General features: G+C 48.0%; 1 protein-coding gene across 8 annotated transcripts in view; it reads left to right on the top strand.

The window, feature by feature from the left end:
* Window positions 1-579: 579 nt before the first annotated feature.
* Window positions 580-18,265, top strand: part of plxna4 (plexin A4) — a 164,148-nt gene continuing 146,462 nt past the window's right edge. For 3 of the 8 annotated variants that reach the window (XM_076158854.1, XM_076158862.1, XM_076158861.1), the window contains exon 1: window positions 9,063-9,141. The gene's annotated coding sequence lies outside the window, so the exon portion shown is untranslated. Of the gene's footprint in view, window positions 666-2,216; window positions 2,744-5,517; window positions 5,642-9,062; window positions 9,142-13,811; window positions 13,902-18,265 lie in introns of those variants that run through there. The other 5 variants (XM_076158860.1, XM_076158855.1, XM_076158856.1 and 2 more) reach the window with 5 other exon arrangements.

Genomic DNA, 18,265 nt, shown 5'->3' with positions numbered 1-18,265 from the left:
TGCTCTCTCTCTCTCTCTCACACACACACACACCCACACACTGTTACTGTTGATTTATTGTGAGAATTGATTTGCAAAGAGCTAGCCTTTTCTCAGCGGTGACATTGGGCTCTTGGACTTGTGAAGCCCTATTTGCTCACGTCACTTTGCGATCACATTAGAGGACATTGGTTTGCACTTAATAAAAGAAATATGGAAATAGTGCTTGTTTGGGTGCCGACGGTACTTATAAACTCATATAAAGTGTGTTAAGTCAAACCTTTAAAAACTAGAGTGATCACAAATCCTATAGAAGATTCCGAAATGCTGAACCTGGAGCTGTTTATCAATGTTTGTAAGTAAAATCTTGTATATTTTGCAAAACATAAGGGGATATTTAAGAGGAAAATTAGATTCAAAGTTACGACTCATTAGAAAAATTAAGGTATAACTAATTTTTTTTCGTATTGTTCTACTTTTCTGTGTTTTGGTGTCAAAGGTCAGCCAATCAGAGCGCGTGCGGTCTAATGACGTCGTGATGTTTAGGGAAACCAGATGCGCGCGATTCCCTGCCACCTGTGTTTGACCTGTAAATGTTTGTTTACATTGTTTTAACGTCTCCGTCTAAAATGTGTGTTTACGCCGGGGTTTCCTTTTTGGCCGAAGAAATATGGAGAACGTTAAGGGTAAGTTGTTTTCCCGCATTTTAAAGTCGCTTCTGTTGTTGTTTTCGTGTTTTTGTTGTCCTCTCTGCTGAGTTGTGAGTGTATTCCACAACAGGTTTGGTTTTAGCGCGTCTGTGTGGCTTTGTTTGTAAAGTGCTCAGCTGGCATGAGGCTCTTATACACTTGTTTTCTTTGGCACCTGATGTTTAAATTCGTGTTTAGGTTTGGCAGCTTTAAATGAGCAGCACTGATAAGTGATTGTGAACACCGGCGAGCAGAGTGAAGCACTTTGTCTTTGGTGTGTGTGTGTGAGTGCGTGTGTGAAGCGTGAGAGGAGCTCGGCTGTGAGGTGAGTTTGGCCTGTAGGTGGGGCTGTGGTGCAGTGTTTCATTCACACACTTACACACACACACACACGCAGAAGGAACGGGGGACGCTGCAGCAGTGCCGCCCCCCTCTCCCTCCAAACGCTCCCTGAGTCTGAGTGTGAATGGAAATTATTACAAAGTTCTGTATTTTCAGTTAGGTGACTTATTGAGCTAATCACTTACAGATTCATATTTCTATCGGCTGTTTGATCCACTATGAGCCAAAATGGGTAATTTAAACCCATATTCCACCAGAATAGAGAGCCTATTAGTGTGTTTGTCTGGAAGAGGCTCTCCTCCACTCCTCCACCCCACCTACACCTTTAAGACACGATTACATAATGAGGCTTTTAGAATATTAATCTAATGTGCGTGTGTGTGTGTGTGTGTGGGGGGGTGGAATCTCGTGAACCACGTTATCACCAAAGATCATCAAAGAATAAAGATGCAGATCCCCTCCAACCTCGCAGGTGTTGTCATTATCTCGCAGCGTTGCCTAATCTCCGTCTGTAAAACGATCCCCGCGATTCGATATTCAGAGGGGATGATCTGATCATCTCACCCCCGTGTTGTCTCTTATTTGTGTAAATTCCTCCTCTGGCGTCGCCGCATCTCGCTCTCTGCGGGATGATGCGTTACATAACCGCTCCCTCCCCCAGCCCCCCTCCACCCATCCGACCCCGGACCCTCTGAACAGCACTGCGTAAATATTAACGCGTCCCGGGCTCCTGTTTAATTTCACTTTCACCCTTCTTTAGTTTCTTGGTGTGGTGATTTGACTTTTAAATGAACTATTTGAATACTCAGATGTGTGTTTTTTTAATGAGAATACCAAAGCTTTTCCAAATTCCAAGTGAAAGTGCGTCTGTTTCATTCCAACATTCACACTCTCAAGTGTAATAATACTCAAAGATCATAATGGATGCGGCTTGTTGACATTGGCACATTGGCGAGTAGTTTCCATTCATGCGCCGTCTAATCCTCGGGCTCGGATCTAAACCTGAGCCTAAACGCAGCGCCCTCCAGACCTGCGGGGCGTCTGGGCAAAGCGCCACCCCTCGCCCTCTGCCCAAGCTGAGGATCCGCCAGGAAGCCGCAGAAAGTCCGGATCAGCGCGCCTCTCTCTCCCCCCCCCCCCCCCCATCTCTTACTCCCTCCTTCTCTCTCCCCCTCTCGCTCTCTCTCTCTCTCTCTCTCTCTCGCTCGTTCGCACTCCGCTGCAGCACCCTCAGCACCTCAGTTGAGCAGGAGCACCGCACTGAGACGCATCTATACACACACACGCAAGCACGCACGCATACACACGCATGCATACATGCACGCACGCACAACACACTCTGCACTCTGTCCAAGCACAGACTCCCTGCGGTATACCCCGTTACGGCGCAGCGGCTTTTCCATCGGCATACCAAGTGCGTCCTCGCTGGGGATGGGAGGTTCTGTTCCCGGGTCTCAGAGCGCTCGGAGCGGCGTATAAGGGTCCTGCTGATCGGGGGATGCTGCTGCTGCTGGAAGTCTGCTGCTATTTCTTTTCCTGTTCAGGAGTCGCCTACTAACACGTTTACACGGATTTAAAGCGGACGAGCCACTGGAATCGGGATTTACCGCTTATTTGTAGGCATTTCTCCTTTTTCGGGGGGAGTAACGGAGTTGGGGATCGCTCTGGACGTGCCTCTTATCCGCAGTGTCGATGCGACTGCGGCTGTGAAGTGATATCTGCATAGATTACAGGTAAGGGAAGCGGCTCGCCACGGAGTGAGTCGCGGGCAGGACCGTTATTTTGTGGGGCGCTTTGCCGTCGTTTTCTCCCGGTTTTGGGGCGTGAGGTTTGCCACTGCGCCAGCCAGCCAGGTGTCGGGAGGGGAGGCGTGTTGCACCTGTTCTCCCTGCGCCATGCCCGCCCTGCGTACTTCGGCGCTCCCGTCGGTATCCATTCCGAACCCCGCCAGGTTGGATCATAAACCTCCTCGAGGGGAGAGTTGCTAAAAACAAAATCATGTAATGACCTGTAATTTGTCTCAACTTGAGACTCGCCAGACCCCCCTCCGCCCGGTTCCCCGTGTCATCCCTGCCCTTCACCCCGGTGTGAGCCTCGGAGCTCCGCGTTCCCAAATCGCGCTCATGCGTTCTGCAGCTTTTTTAGTTCCCGGTGTTGGAAACAGGACGATCCGTCTGGGATTCCGCTCCGGATTTACGCAGCGCCTCCGGGGATAAACCCAATGCGCAGGACTGGCGGACCGCATTTCACGCGTAGCTCTGCATCACGAATCTGACCAAAATAACTGATCAGTCTGCCCGTCATGGGATCCAATGTTTGCTCTTGTTTTAACGGCAATGTCGTGAATAACCCCGTGACTAGTTGCAATTCAGAACATTGCGAGAACGTCAGATTGGAGAACAAGGTGTGGTTCTTTTAAAGTTAGTTCATCCACGCTGCTTTGGATCTCATCCTTCACTATTTTTGGTGGGATGTGACTGTTCCAAACCGTTCGATCATCACGGCATCTTTATGGTCTTATTAGACTGGCACTGTTTCTAAACCTCACAGCTCCAAACCCAAACGTGACGGACTCAACATCTCCAGTCTCTCAATGTGTGATGCATGATGAAGGTGCTGTATCCCTCCATGGCACATTCCTCCCTGCGGCTTGCCGGGTCGCTGGGATGCGCCGCAGCCTCCTCAGGGGGTTTGAACTTGACCAGTGCAGCTCCGACTGAACGCCTCAGGACAGCCACGACTTTAGAGAGACACCAATGTCCATAAAGGACTTTGGGTTGTGTGTGTGTGTGTGTGTGTGTGTGTGTGTGTGTGTGTGTGTGTGTGTGTATTGTATACACGGAGCTGGTTTGACCTTAGAAGTCATGCAATTATTCCCAAAGTTTTCCGTGATTTTCTAGTTAGAATCCTGTAGAGTGTTGTGCATTTTGTGGACATAATTTGCCATTCAAACAATCCAGAGGAGATTTTCCTTTGTGTCATTACTGCTTGGAAGGCTGCAGTTTAGACGGCAACCAAACCATTTGTTCAATTGTGCCATTTCAATGTCGGTTGCCCACATGAATGGTTAAATCAGCGGTAAACTATATTTTTGGAGCATATTGATTTGCCGTTCAACAGCGTTGGGGATTTTAAGTTGTTATTGATTTACGAACGAGAGACTTGGCCAATTAGCCCTGGCGATGAATCATTCACTGTGATAAATACTATTATAAATTATGCATTTACTCCTTGTGCCTTATTGTTTTTAATCAGCAGGTTGGTTGTGATAATTGGTTCAGATTGAGCTCCAGTGATGCTGAGCTGCTGAACTTGTCCTTATTTCCTCACGTGGAGGCAGCGTGACATCAGCGCAGCCTGTTTAATATTAATATCTTCAATATTAAAGTGTGGCGCAAGTGTGAAAAAGCTTCACACTTTGTCTCCCTCCTTCCTAGCCTCCCTTTGTACCTCTCACACACACACAGAAAGCAGCTGCTCCAGCCCATACAGAATGCAGCAGAGCCCCTCTATGAGCCCCTCTGCTTATTTCTCCCTCCCTCCCTCTACCCACCTGCACTCCACACTCAATGCATCAATGCAGTCCCGTCCTTACGACCCCTGTGTGATTATCGCACCGTATGTATTGCACCGTATATATGTATTGTATACCTGTGTTGCTTTTGTAAACATACTGTAAACATTTTGGGACGACAGTGATCTTAGTGTGTGTGAGTGTGCGCTTGTGTTGTGTGCCTTTAATTATGCTATCTAAAGCCAAACGTACTTGAGTGCAGAGCAAACTCAGTGGAGTGTGCCTGAAGGGACGTGGCTATGTGCTGGGTAAACCATGAGGGGCAGTGTGGCTACACAGGCATCAGCAGTGCACAGATCGACCCCTATATAAGAGGTTTTGACTGATATAATGTGCAATAAACTGATCATATATCTGATCAGCATATTCCAAAATCTAATATGACTTCTGAAATGGTCAAATGTGCTCTCTAAGGCTTTTCTGTGTACTTAGATGTGTTGCTGGGTGATGGGAGATAATTGAGTATACATGCTTTTGTTATGGTTGTGTATTGATTGTGTGTGTGTGTGTGTGTGTGTGTGTGTGGTTCAGTGGTAATGCTTATCTCAACTTTTTCTCAATATTGAAATTTTGTGTGTGTGTGTGTGTTGCTTGGGTCAAGGTCTCGAGGGGAAAAACATTTGGCCCCGGTGCAGCAGCTCAATAATTTTATCTCATCTGTCACTTGGACCAATCTCCTACCAGTTCCCCGACTCTTAAAGGCTGCAAGGGGGCCACTTGACGCTATTAATTCGTCCTGGCCTTCCTCCCTCCCTCCCTCCCTCCCTCCCTCCCTCCCTTCCTCTCTCTCCCGCGTGCTGTCCATCACAGCCTGCCTATAGGAATTGGAACAGCAGCCCTTTATCGGCCTGTAAGCACCTCACATTGACATACTACCCCCCTGTCTGTCAGCCAGTGTTACGGCTACAAGGCTGGAGTTTGGACCCGGAGAGCACGGCCTTGTCAATATTATGGCTGGCTAATGGATAAACTCTCTCTTCAACCTTGGCAGCGACGGCGTTCATTACTTTTTGGACGGCAGTGCAATTATAAGAAAGGAGCTCCAATGAAAATCTATGTAATGTATTAATGTCAAGGGGGAAATTGTGAATGAATACCAACGGCGAGTCGCATAAAGATTCTCTGTAGTGATATAAATGCCTGATAGCCGTTTATAAGTGAGACTCAGCGGAAGTGTGTGTGTGTGTGTGTGTTTGTGTGTGCGTGCGTTGTGTGTGTGTGTGTGTGTGTGAGTGAGTGAATGATGCGTCTGTGACTCGGCCCTACATGAATACTCTGGCCACAGAGACGTATCGTCACGTCAGCCTGAATGATGCGTCTGTAGATGGGACCTGAATGGAGCCCTCTGTTTGTTCTCATTCTCTCTCTCCCTCCGTTGCTCTCTTTCCTCACACGATGTCTCACACACACACACACACACACACACCCTCTCTCTCTCACCCTTCTGGGCTGTGAGAGGACTACCAGACACAGGCTAGTGTCCAATTAGATCCCCCCCCCCCCCCCCCCCACACACACACACACACGCACACACACACACACACACACACACACACACACACACACACACACACCTCCTGCTGCCACAGAGAAGATTGCAAATTGTATTTCCTCTGAGTCACCAACTGTTCTTCCTCGTTTAATCTGTCTCCCATATTTGGAGACAGTGGGACGTACCATTCACGGGTGGGTTTGTTGATAAAAAAAACCTCACATTAACACTGAGAGATTTAGCTAATTAATTTGTTTGGTGTGGGAGTGTTTTGAGTAGCAACAGTGAGATTCACCTTCACGCCGTGTTTGCAGTTGCACTTTGACCTCGGTGTTCCTTATCTTGACCCTACAGTGTGCAGATCTCAGTTACCGCACAAAGTCTATAATGCTGTAGCCCACACCTCAATAGAGAGATGCTATCAGTGAGTGACAGCTTGACAGTTTTGATGTAAATTCCAATTCTATGCAACACTGAGAGAATAATTGCTTACAAGTACGCAATTAACCCTTTGGTAATGCACCAAGGAGCTGCATATTGCCGTTGTTTACTAGAGCAGTGACGGCGGATATCTAAAGTGAGCATCTCCAAACAATAGGCACCGCCAGTTCTATGGGAAGGAATCAATATGCGTCACAGCGTCCAAGTTAATGAGAAGCTTTGTTCTCCTCTGAGTAGTTTAGCATATGTGTGACACCTACCTAGGAGCTGTGTGTGTGTGTGTGTGTGTGTGTGTGTGTGTGTGTGTGTGTGTGTGTGTGTGTGTGTGTGTGTGTGTGTGTGTGTGTGTGTGTGTGTGTGTGTGTGTGTGTGTGTGTGTGTGTGTGTGTGTGTATATGAATATATACAGTATGTGTGTGTATGGATAGCCTGCTGCTCAGAACTTCTTTTTTCATCTCTGGCAGCCCCTGTCCTATTAAGCTGTCACGTGCCTTTATAATGGGCACCAATACGAGTACATCCTATATCACAGTGGCACCGCTTTCATTCCCTCCCTCCAGCCTTCTCTCACGCTTTCTTTCTTTCATCTCTCTCTCTCTCTCTCTCTCTCTCTCTCTCTCTCTCTCTCTCTCTCTCTCTCTCTCTCTCTCTCTCTCTCTCTCTCTCTCTCTCTCTCTCTCTCTCTCTCTCTCATTCTGCCTCCAGCTCTCTCCTGCCCCACTCTAAGCTGCTAACTTTATCCGTTCTTTGTGTTTGTGTGGGATTGAAAAATAACAATCCTTTATTTCGTGACATTGGAATGACCTATGCAGGATGTAAAGTGAGGGGGGGGGGGGGGTGTTTTTGAAGCCGCCGACGTACCACAAGCTGTGTCAGACTGCTGCTGCTGATAACAGTTTATTAGGCGTCTCTCTCTCTCCCAGGCCGCCGTCAGTCTGACGTACATAAACAGGCTATTTGATGCGGCGGCGGCTGATGACACATCGCGGCATATTGGCTCTCATGTTTGCGCATGCCAAGCCAAGCATGATGAGCAATAAATTAGTTTTTGTTTCAGATGCATGAAATGATGAGAAAATGGCAGACAGTCCTCGGGCATCACCCCCCCCCCCCCCCCCCCCCCCCCCCCTCGGTCCCCTCGCTCTCGCTCATTTGCTCCCTCGCTCGCTCGCTCGACACCTTAACTCCACGCCGAGGATTAGGCCCCTAATTCCGTTTTCATTTTGCCTGTCGCAAAGAAGCATGGACATGCATTCTTAAATATGCACATGAGCGCACACACACACACACAGGCGCACAGACGCTATTAGTTCATTTGAGACGACGCCTCCGAGCTCTCAGGGTTCCTCGTGGAAACCTCAGCGCCGACATTAATGGTTTCTTTGGCTCCTAATTCCTCCTGCCGGACTTCTGCCTGTCTGACGCCTGAGAGCTCGTTTTAATAGCACGGGTCTCTCATTCTCATCTGGAGCTGATGGCGTATTGCAGACCTGCGCACTTGAAAGTGTTTGGGTTGGGCGTCTGCAGCAGCACTTGACACTCCTCTCAGGTCTTCTCGGCTCCTGCTTGGTCCTCGTTGCTGCAGGAGCTCTTGGCGTGACGTTAGTGAGGGCTGTGCCTCAGTAAAGTTGAACTTTTTAAACTTGTGAACACGTTGGCCGCTCGTGGTGACCTTCTTTTGAGGATGAGGAAACTTACCTCCTTTCATACAATATTACATACAGTACATGCATGCTATTGTAGAGCCTGCCTTACAGTCTCACACACTCTTTTGTTCCGTCTCCCTGGCTTCCTCTCTGCACTCCGGGTGTCATGGATGTCGCCGGGGCCATCAGTATGCAGCGTTACCACAGTAATTGTGACACTCCGGGCTGCAGGGAGGGACCCCCTGCTGAGCTGAAGACAGAAGGTGGGCGGTGGGGGGTTGGGGCAGGGCAGGTGGTTGATCTCCTCTCACTGCTCATATCATCATCTTGCAGCACGGTGTCATAATGTTGGGGATGTTAGGTTTAACAAGGCTTACGCCAGTTTTTGCTGTTATTCTTCTCCTCTGTCTGCTTCGCCCCTTTTGAATTTGGGATTTTGCCTTTTCTTGGGTATTTTTCCCCCCCAGTTGATGGGATTTGGAATTTTGTCTGTGTGAATTTCGTGATTGATTCTTAGCCAAGGCTCAACTCTCACCAACTGCTGAATAGAGCCTTTTTTCTCTCTCCTTTCCTGGAATAAAATAAGTGCTTTATTTGTCTGAAGCCCCAGGATATTAAAAAACACAGACACTCATTATTTTGTTTATTTATTGTACGCTGTGATCAAACCTGTCAGAAAAGTAATAGATCTCCTCTTTATATGTCAGAGTTTATGTTGTCTGTTCCAGGAATTTGTACCGGCAAACGTCCTCATTCTCTGGTGAATCATCAAACTCATTAATCTGAAGGTCTTTGTTTACTCGCACATGATATCATCCTTCAACTCTGACACTGTTTGATTTGCGTCCTCCCTCCCTCCCTCCCTCCCTCCCCGTGTTTTTTGTATTTACTGGGGTTGAGGATCATTTAAAATAGCATTTTGAGAGCTCATTGCATTCCTGCCTTCTGAAGCTCCCGTTGCCGTTTGTCTCAGCGTAGGTAAGATCTATTAAATCTTTCCACTACAGTGACACGCTCCATCCTTACCTGCTGCCCACGCAACTCACTGCGTTCCTATGGCAACATGATTTGTCAACCGAGAATCCCTCTATAGAAATCGTCCTTGGTGCTGTGATTGCCTCAAAGTATCAGGAGGCACTAGAAAGACGCGATGACTGTGTGTTGTGATGGACTTTTGACCTTTCCTTTGACAGCTAATGCAGTCGTATGATTCCTGATTAACATTTTATCTGATTTCTGTGTGGAAAAGTGGCGATACTTGACATTTTCGGGACTGATAAGCACGCCGGTACTGCTTACAGTTCCTCAATTTTAGAGCTGCTCCAACCACGCTGCAAGTTTGCTCTGAAAACACTGACAAGTGGAGTGATTTTCCCCTAACATTTTCCCACCATTATGTCAGATTTCAGAACATGTAGTACTATTTTCGAGATAGTAAACACTGCGGAGGGTGGAAACAACTTGAGCTGTTGTGTCACCGATGGCAGTGTAGCATTATCTTGCAGAATCCTTGCAGACAAAGATAGAATTGTTGGAATGCTCACTGTTGTTTGTCAAAAGGACAGGGCAGCGTCTTGGCGTGTCTTTTGATTTGAGATGTGAGAGACCCTAGGGTATCTGGCCTCCCTGCCCACCCCTGCACCTGCCATCCCTGCATGCCAGGCTGGAAGAGGAAGGGTGAGACATTTTTTCTGTTGTGTTGCATCAAGCATCCGTCATCTCGCCGCTCTCTTTTTTCCAGTCCCTAGATGTAACGTCTGTGAGAGGTTTCCATCCCTCCGCCCTCCACTTTAGTTGTGTCCATCCGTTCTGCGTTGTCACGGCGGGGTCCCTCCAGCCAAGCTTTGATCGGCTTGTTCAGGGCCCCACCGGCAAATCTGGCAACCAGATAGCTAGTGTGTGTATGTATGTGTGTGTGAGTGTGTGTGTGTGTAAATCAGTGTGTATAACAGTGTTTTTTTTCTTGTTTCACGGCGCCAAGAGGTAAAGCTTGCAGAAAATCAAAGTGTAAAAAAAATGTCCACGGCCAACTGTGGAGAGAGGAAAGCAGGGGAGGAGCAGCGGGGAGGAGGGGGGTGCTGGATAACAATTTGCATCTACTCACTTGCCACGGTTTAGACGAAGGCTGGCTGGAAAGCTGCTCTGATATGTTTATGCCACAGGCTTTGAGGGAGGGAGAGGAGGAATTGGAGTGGAGACGGAGCAGAGAGGGCTGCAGTGGGAGGAGGTGTAGAAAGGCAGATAATAGAGTGGAAACACACCTTAGCTTTCACTGCACCAAACGTTTAGCCCACCTCTTCCCTGCACCTTAAACCTACCATAGCAGGCGTTCAGTTGCATGGAGTTGGGAAATGAAGCATGCGTTTCTGTCTGTGTACCAGCGGTTCACCCCAGGACGTAATCAGTATGTGTGTCCATGTTCGGAGCCAAAGAAAGTGTGAATGATTCTGTAGCATCTTCCAGAATGATGACAGAGTGGATTTATGGGCCGGCGAATCATTTAATCATGGCTCTCGTCCTGTTAGACCTCTCTTCCCTTCTCCTCCTCCTCCTCCTCCTCCTCCTCCTCTTCTGCGGTGCCTCGTCGTGCCCCCGGGCCATCGCAGAGTAAGTATGACTTTGACGTTGGGCCTGCGGTGGAGATTTATGAGGCAGGACTGCCAAGCTTTGTCACGCATATGTACGAACACGCACGCATTCAGGTCAAATCTCTCTACGCACAAGAAGACCACGGTGGGACTGCAAGAAGCGGGTCATGCTGCTGGCCAGGACCGGCCCACTATTCTGTGTATACCATCCTACTTTATGCTACTTCTCTTCACCTCCCCTCCTGTTTTTGGATTCAGAATGTCAATGATGGTGCTTGTGCAAGTGTGTTTGTGTGTGCATGGGCTTGGTTTAAACCCACGTTGGTTTCCCTGCATCTGGTTTGTGAATGACTCCCACGGTACCTCATTCCACCCATTGTGTGCAATCCACACTATTTTAATCCTGTGACCATTGCCAAGCCCCAAAGTGAAACTCACCATTCCTACCTGTTAGGGCACGGTGCCAGTACTACTGTAGGTCGCTTAGACAGGAAACACCCAGGTCTTTCATAATTAGACGCTGAATAAATCGATGTTACCAGGGACGTGTCCACATGTTTAGGCAACATGGTAGAAACTATTTAAATATCACATTTTTTCATGTAAGAATACTTCTTCTTATTCAAATGTCATTAAATCTTCTTTTTTTTTACTTTGACCTTTTAAGGAAATAGCACATATTCACCTCCCTCCTCGCTCCCTCTTTCCCTCTCTCCCCCTTCCCCCGTCTCTCTTTTCCTCCCTCTCTCCCTCTCCCTCTCTCTCTCTCTCTGTGTGTGTGGCAGTACTTTTGGAGCTTTTGCTGGCGACTATGTTTAAAAATGGAATCCCTCTCGGCGGCTGCGTTGGGCACTTTTGACACCTCCTGTCAAACTAATCACTTTCTCCCCGTTTCTGTGAGACCATTACCGCAGGGCCGCGCGTCTCTCTGCAGGTGTAGCTGCTCTGTCTCCTCTAGTATGTCCCACGTTCTTCACACATACATTCCTCATCTATCCACACGGGGCCGTTCACGCTGCCGACGGCAATTTTCACGGGCATTTCGGATGTGACTAGGATGACAAAGCATCGATGTCCCCTTTTTCTTTTTTCCAAGAGCGAGTCAAGAAGCAGGGTTGCTTTTCTTTCTAATTCAAGACGGTTAAGAACAAGGTGGGATGCAGGGAGACTCATCCTCCAGGGGCCTCATCTGTGGTCACAAAACTAACTGGGTGTGTATTTATAGTTGGTGTTGCAGCTGTAGCCAACCTGATCTGCCTGTGTGTGTGTGTGTGTGTGTGTGTGTGTGTGTGTAACAGAGCATCCATGTCTGAGTTTGGTGTCTGCAGGGGTTGGAAATGGCGAAACAATCCAGTGGAATCCAATACGATTCCCGTGCAGTGAAAGCCGCCTCCAATTTCTGATTCTGTTCTAACTCCAAGGGGATTGATGGCGGCCCATCATTTGTGGTCGGTGTGTAATTGGGATTGTGTGAGGTCGTGTATCTCAATTGTACAATCACACATGACAATAAAATGAAAATAAATCAAATCTATGAAGTCTTTGGGTCTTTTTGGAGTAAAGTTTCATGAATGATTAACATTTGTTTGCCTCAGTTTGTGGAGCAATTTCGGTTTAGAACTAATTCCCCAGTTTAGAAACTGGGGAATTAGTGAAATCAAAACAGAATTTAGAGTTGGGCGCCACAGTCCAGCCCACTGACCTCATTCCAGCTGCGTGTAGTAAACAAGAGCCCACATCTTAAAGACTTGTCCTCATCACAGCCGTGGATTATAAGAGGAGCTGTAATCCATGTGCTGCGAGCATGCCAAATCAACCGCCACACTGATGAGACTCACAGATGTGCATAATGCTCATCTTTGTGTGTGTGTGTGTGTGTGTGTGTGTGACTGTGAGAGAGAGAGAGAGGGAGGCAGGGGGGATCGGATGGATTAATATGACTCGATTTTGTCCAGATTTCGTTCTCGTCTTGCTACACTTGCTACATACATTAAACATGCACACGTCCAACACACACACACGCACACTTGCACTCGCACTCACACACACACTTTGTACGTCTTTATTGTGCACATACCTACACACATGCACACATAGAAAGGTGAAGGGATCTCGAGCAGGTTAACAGTTTATTATAATCTCCGCAAATCCTTGCAAGCGATCATTTTTAAAGACGTTAATCTCGGAGGTCAAAGGAGAGAGAGAGAAAAAGAAAGATGGATACATGCTAAAGAGAGATGAATGTTCTTGTAGACAGGAGAATGTCAAGCCTGTAATGACAAATCATCTGAACTGGGGCAGGATTGATCTTGTTTCAAGGTCCGTCTGGCAAAAATCCAGATTCAGCGGTTTACTTCTGCATGTAGGGACAATGTTGCCGTTGTTTCTGTTCTTCCCCCGGTGCCACACAAGCTGAAACCAAGTGGAGAACAGGCCAACATGGCGACGGCGTTTAACAATAAGCCACGTCTTAGATGAGTGAAGGGCGCCTCCTGTAATTAGACCGTAGCAAGCAGTTGATGACAGTGTGGGATACTTGACACTTAATTGTTACTCTCTTAGCACTTAGATAATGATTTATTCTGTCATACGGCAAGGAGAGAGAGAGAGAGTTGAAAACTTTTAAAAGGCGTCGCTGTCAACCGGTGACAAATCGACGGGGCTTAAAAGTTGCGCCGCTGCCTACAGCCGCGCTCAAACGTCGGTGAAATGGTCGCCAGAACAATAGAAATATCTGTGTCTCAGTGTTGTGACAGTGGTGCTGCGGCGGAGCGCTTGACAGTTCTGTGGGATCCTTTTGTTCCGCACGGCCACGTTTGAACGCCGGCTGTGTAGCTGTTTGGTTTTGTTTCTCCCCATCAGGCTTATCTTCCAGATCTGACGCTACTCAAAATGTTGGGTTGACAATCTCCATGATGGTGCTCCCCCCTTCCCCTGAAGGCAAACAGTCTGTAGGCTTGTCTCAACGTGGATGTGTGTGTGTGTTCTGTGTGCACTGACTGGGGTGTTTTCCCTCAAGTCTCTTACTCTTACTCCTTTTGTTGTTATTGTTCTTGCTAGTGGTCACTTCTTCTACATTTGTTCCATCCCTGGTCCTCTCCAGCGTGGTCTTTCAGAGGGGCCACTACAAATCATTCATCTGCCCATCATGTAAGTCTTGCTCAGGCTTCCTTACTTCATTTCTGTCAAAGTGTGTGAAGAGAAAACCGTGTTGAGAACGCAGCGCCTTGACTTGTTCCCCAGTCGCTCTGACGTGTCTGTTATTGCTCAGCAAAACAGGGACAGGAAAGTGGCTTGGAGGGGTTCATAGCCGGTACTGCTGGTTTGTTAACATCACATTTGCACTTCCATGAGAACATTTTGCCTTAAACGTTACATAGAAAGCAAAGCCATTTCAGCCCCTTTTCATCAAAGCACACAGACACACAGGCACACGCACACACGCACACACGTGCTGCACTGCTGGGCCTCATTGCAGTCTCCCTCAGCTGCACACACACACAAACATTGCACACTGCAGCAAAAACACTCCTGAGTCACTCCAGCTCTAAGAAACCTACAGCTAATTACGGTGGCCAGAGAGAAAACGGGATGCAGGGAAGAACGCCTGAGGAAAAGAAGAATAGAAGGTAGGACAGGCAGAAAGTCCCAAGAGAAGAATGTAGCTGATGAGGTCGGGGAGGCACGGGATGGAGGGAGAAACAGGGAGGAAGTGCTGGTGACGGGCGGCAGCAGTCGACGGAAGCGAGAACGGATTTGTCTCCACATCAGCACTGGGAATAAGGGAACCGGGGGAGAGAGAGACAGAGAAAGGGAGGGAGAGAGAGAGAGGGAACACGCTAGAGGCTTTGAATTTGTTCTGTGAAAGCAGCTGTCAGATGCCGCCTAGCAACGGCATTTAAGCAGCGATTCTTGGCTGCATTTTTCATAATTGCTGCAAAATATCTCTCCCCGCCGTTTTTTTGGTTCTGAATGAGCCTCGACGCCGGCGCTCTACCCGCGGGGCAGTTTAGAGGATGATCAAGAGGATGTGTTCTTTGTTTAACAATAAATATCACACACACACATCCATCTTATTGAGTAGAGATTAAAGGCAAATATGAAGACTGTGATCTTCATTGCGCCTCTTCAGAAATGCTCCCATCTATGAAAGCGATTGTCGTATGTGTGTGTGTATGTGTGTGTGTGTAGACTGGAGGTGAAAGCCCTTTGCAGTATATCAAGCAGCAACATTCCCAACCGTAACCACGACTACATCAAATTCTGTACGTTACAACATGTACTTCGTTCTTAGATCATTCCAAACATTGCTCCCTCCTCTTGTGTGATTCTGCCCCCGCCTACGACCTTCTTGTGTATCCTGATGTCGGGGCTTCGGCCATTTTAATTGAATTGATATTTCATCAGGTCTCCGGTCGCCGCCGTGCCCAATAAGAGCAAAGCGCTGACGACAGGCGAGTGGGCTCTTCAACAGCCCTCGTAACGACATTAGAGGCTCTTGATCTGCACCGATGATAACACACTCCACTGATCCCTGCCTGCCGCAGCACCGCTGCTGCACAAAAGCCTAGCCCAAGCCAAGAATGCGCGCGTGTGTGTGTAGGTAGTTTCTTTGCCTGTGTGTGTGAACGACCTTACTTTAGAGGACTGCGTGAGTGCTTTAGTCCCTCAAGGATTATGACAAAGAAACGAGAGACGCAATGCAGATGGATTTAGTCTTTTGTATTAAAAACCTAGTAGATGGATGTGGCGCATGTTCTGTGTGTGTGTGTGTGTATGTGTGTGTGAGTGAGTGAGGATGATGGGTTAAGTCTCAGCTGTGAAATGGGGGGAATGAGTTAGAGTGGTGGAGAAAATGAACGAGGATGGAGTGAGAAGAGGGGGACGGGCAGATGTCAGCGTTTCCTCTGTCCAATCCAGAGGGCCTTGTCCAGTTGGATCTTTGCCTGGATGCTCTCTCTCTCTCTCTCTCTCTCTCTCTCTCTCTCTCTCTCTCTCTCTCTCTCTCTCTCTCTCTCTCTCTCTCTCTCTCTCTCTCTGTCTCTCTCTCCCTCTCTCCCTCTTTCTCTCCCTCCCTCTGCCTCTCTCTATCTGAGAGAAGGGCAAGCGAGAGAGAAGCTCTATCTTTCGTCTCAGTTATTCTTCACCGTTTTGCTACAGTTGCGTTTGTCAGTTTAGTGAGTTTGCTGGTACGATCCCGCGGCTTCTCTTTGTCACGTCAGCAGCTTGGTGGTGGATTAGACCTCCTAACCCTGATCTAAGCAGGGTATCACGGCGACAGTAATCCGATCCGCTAATCCACGTCTTGATATAAACATGAGGACGCCCCTGCCTTCCCTCTCCGTCCTGGCTGCTTTCCTTTGCCTTTCCCGCCTCTCTGCCGCTGCCTCCCTGAGAGTGGATGAGTGTGTGCCATCTGTTTTGTGTGTCAGTGGGGGGGCGATCACTGCGTCGTCGCTGAAGATTTTGTGTGTGTGTAAATGAAAAGGACTCCACAAATTAATCATTAAATCCAAAAAACATCTTTATTTCCTTTTCTCCCCACGATTAGCAATTACGGAATTCAGTGTAATTGCTGTGTTTGTTCATGTAATTCACCTCGCGTCACATGGCGTTATTATGAGCCACTACACACAAAACCTCTGCATTTGCAAACGTGCCCTCGCCCTGTCAAAACAAAAAGCAAGAGTAGGAGCGGAGACACGGCGCCACGCAGTCTGGGGCCAGCAAAGAAGAAGAGGATGACGTGTGTGTGTGTGTGTGTGTGTGTGTGTGTGTGTGTGTGTGTGTGTGTGTGTGTGTGTGTGTGTGTGTGTGTGTGTGTGTGTGTGTGTGTGTGTGTGTGTGTGTGTGTGTGTGTGTGTGTGTGTGTGTGTGTGTGTGTGTGTGTGTGTGTGTGTGTTAAAGTGCGGTTGCTTAACATTTAGCTCCAGAAAGCGAGACAAATAATCCCAATCACACAATGTACCGGAACAAAATAATGAGTTTGGATTCTTCCCTGGAAGGCACAGACCTACTCGATGTCTCAGAAAGTCATAGAGGGTCACACTGATTTAGAAACACTTGTGTGTTGGGGTGAGTGGTGTGTGTTTACCCCTCAGGTTAAGAGCTGCTCAGCCTCCGTTCACTCTGACTTGGTCCTAGCTGTTGTGGTTGAGCGTTGTTGTGCTGTGTCCCTGAGTCTGGTTGCGTGTGAGTGTGTGTAAGTGTGTGTGTGTGTGTATGTGTGCTTTGTTTTGGCAAGCCTCTGTGTGCGTGTGTGTGCCTGTTTGTGGATTATGCTGGGCGAGCACAGGGACATTGTGTATTCCTTCAGTCCCGGAGTTGATGCTCGCTCCTTTCGTTCAGTGCCAGAGCTCAGCAGGGGGCGAAGGGAAGGGGTTACACACACACACACACACACACACACACACACACACACACACGGCTTGTCTCCTTGTTTCTCTTTCCTTTACATGTCTCTGGTGCCACCGTCTTCTATTTGTGTGTCTCACTTCTGCCCCTGACTTTGCTGCTCTTCTCTCTCAGTCCGTCACTCTACCTCGTGAGAAGAAGAAGAAGGAGACGCATTGGGACATTATGTCCCCCCTCGCCGTGTTTGATCTTTTTAAGGTCAGCAGCAGTGGCGGCGAGTGACCTCGTCTCACCCGGAGCCTTGCTTCAGTTCACCACGACCTGTTGATTCAGTCGATGGTCTCCACGCCCACATTATCCTCTCTGTCACCTCTGTCCCATCTGTTTACCAATCACGCCACGCCCCCAGTGTGCTTGTGTTTGCGTAGCTTCATCGTTGCTTCACACTGATGACAGATCAGCCAGAGATAAAGATGCAAATTGAGTTTATTTTTTATTTGTTGGTGAATATGAAGGATTATGTATAATTATCCTGCATTTTAATTGCTCATAATCTCCTAATCCCATTTCACTCGTAATGTTTTATGACTGTGACAGTTTATTTTTTGAGCGCTCCTACACGGTGAAATGGGACCTTGACAGTGTCTTCTTCTTCTTCTCCAGATTATAAACGGTAAACATTATTTTGTGTTTCTGAGGTTTTTGTTTACGTGTCGTCGCCTGGCCTCTGTTCTCAAAAACAAGCCGGGGGCGAAATGTTCTCCTGTCACATCCCATAATAGGTCTGACAGATATTGTCACCATGGCGCCTCGATCAGTAAGGTAGCTGACCTTTGACCTTTTGTGTGTTGTTCGTGTCCCGTCTGAAGTTTTTTGACAGCCTGACTAAAATGCGAGCGATGCGATGGCAGAAGGTGTCATAGCTTTTTTCACAGTTTTGGCAGTTTTTAGGTGTGGGACGGCATATTCTTATCCGTCTGTCAAGGCGTCTGTGGTGTGTCGCCATGACGATGCCGCCTCGCTTTATGCAGGCGACATATCTCAGCTCAGACAGCCCAGTGGAAAAAGCCAATATGTCTTAAGCTCCTCTCCATTCCTCTCCTCCTCCTCTCCTTCTCCTCTCCTTTCCATCCTTTCCTCTCCTCCTCTCCCCCTCTTCT

Source organism: Genypterus blacodes, unplaced genomic scaffold (genome assembly GCF_046128005.1).
Source record: "Genypterus blacodes isolate CSIRO-AG114 ecotype Tasmania unplaced genomic scaffold, CSIRO-AGI_Gbla_v1 ptg000090l_1, whole genome shotgun sequence".
Lineage (NCBI taxonomy): Eukaryota > Metazoa > Chordata > Actinopteri > Ophidiiformes > Ophidiidae > Genypterus > Genypterus blacodes.
This window is presented reverse-complemented; position numbering and strand designations above follow the sequence as displayed.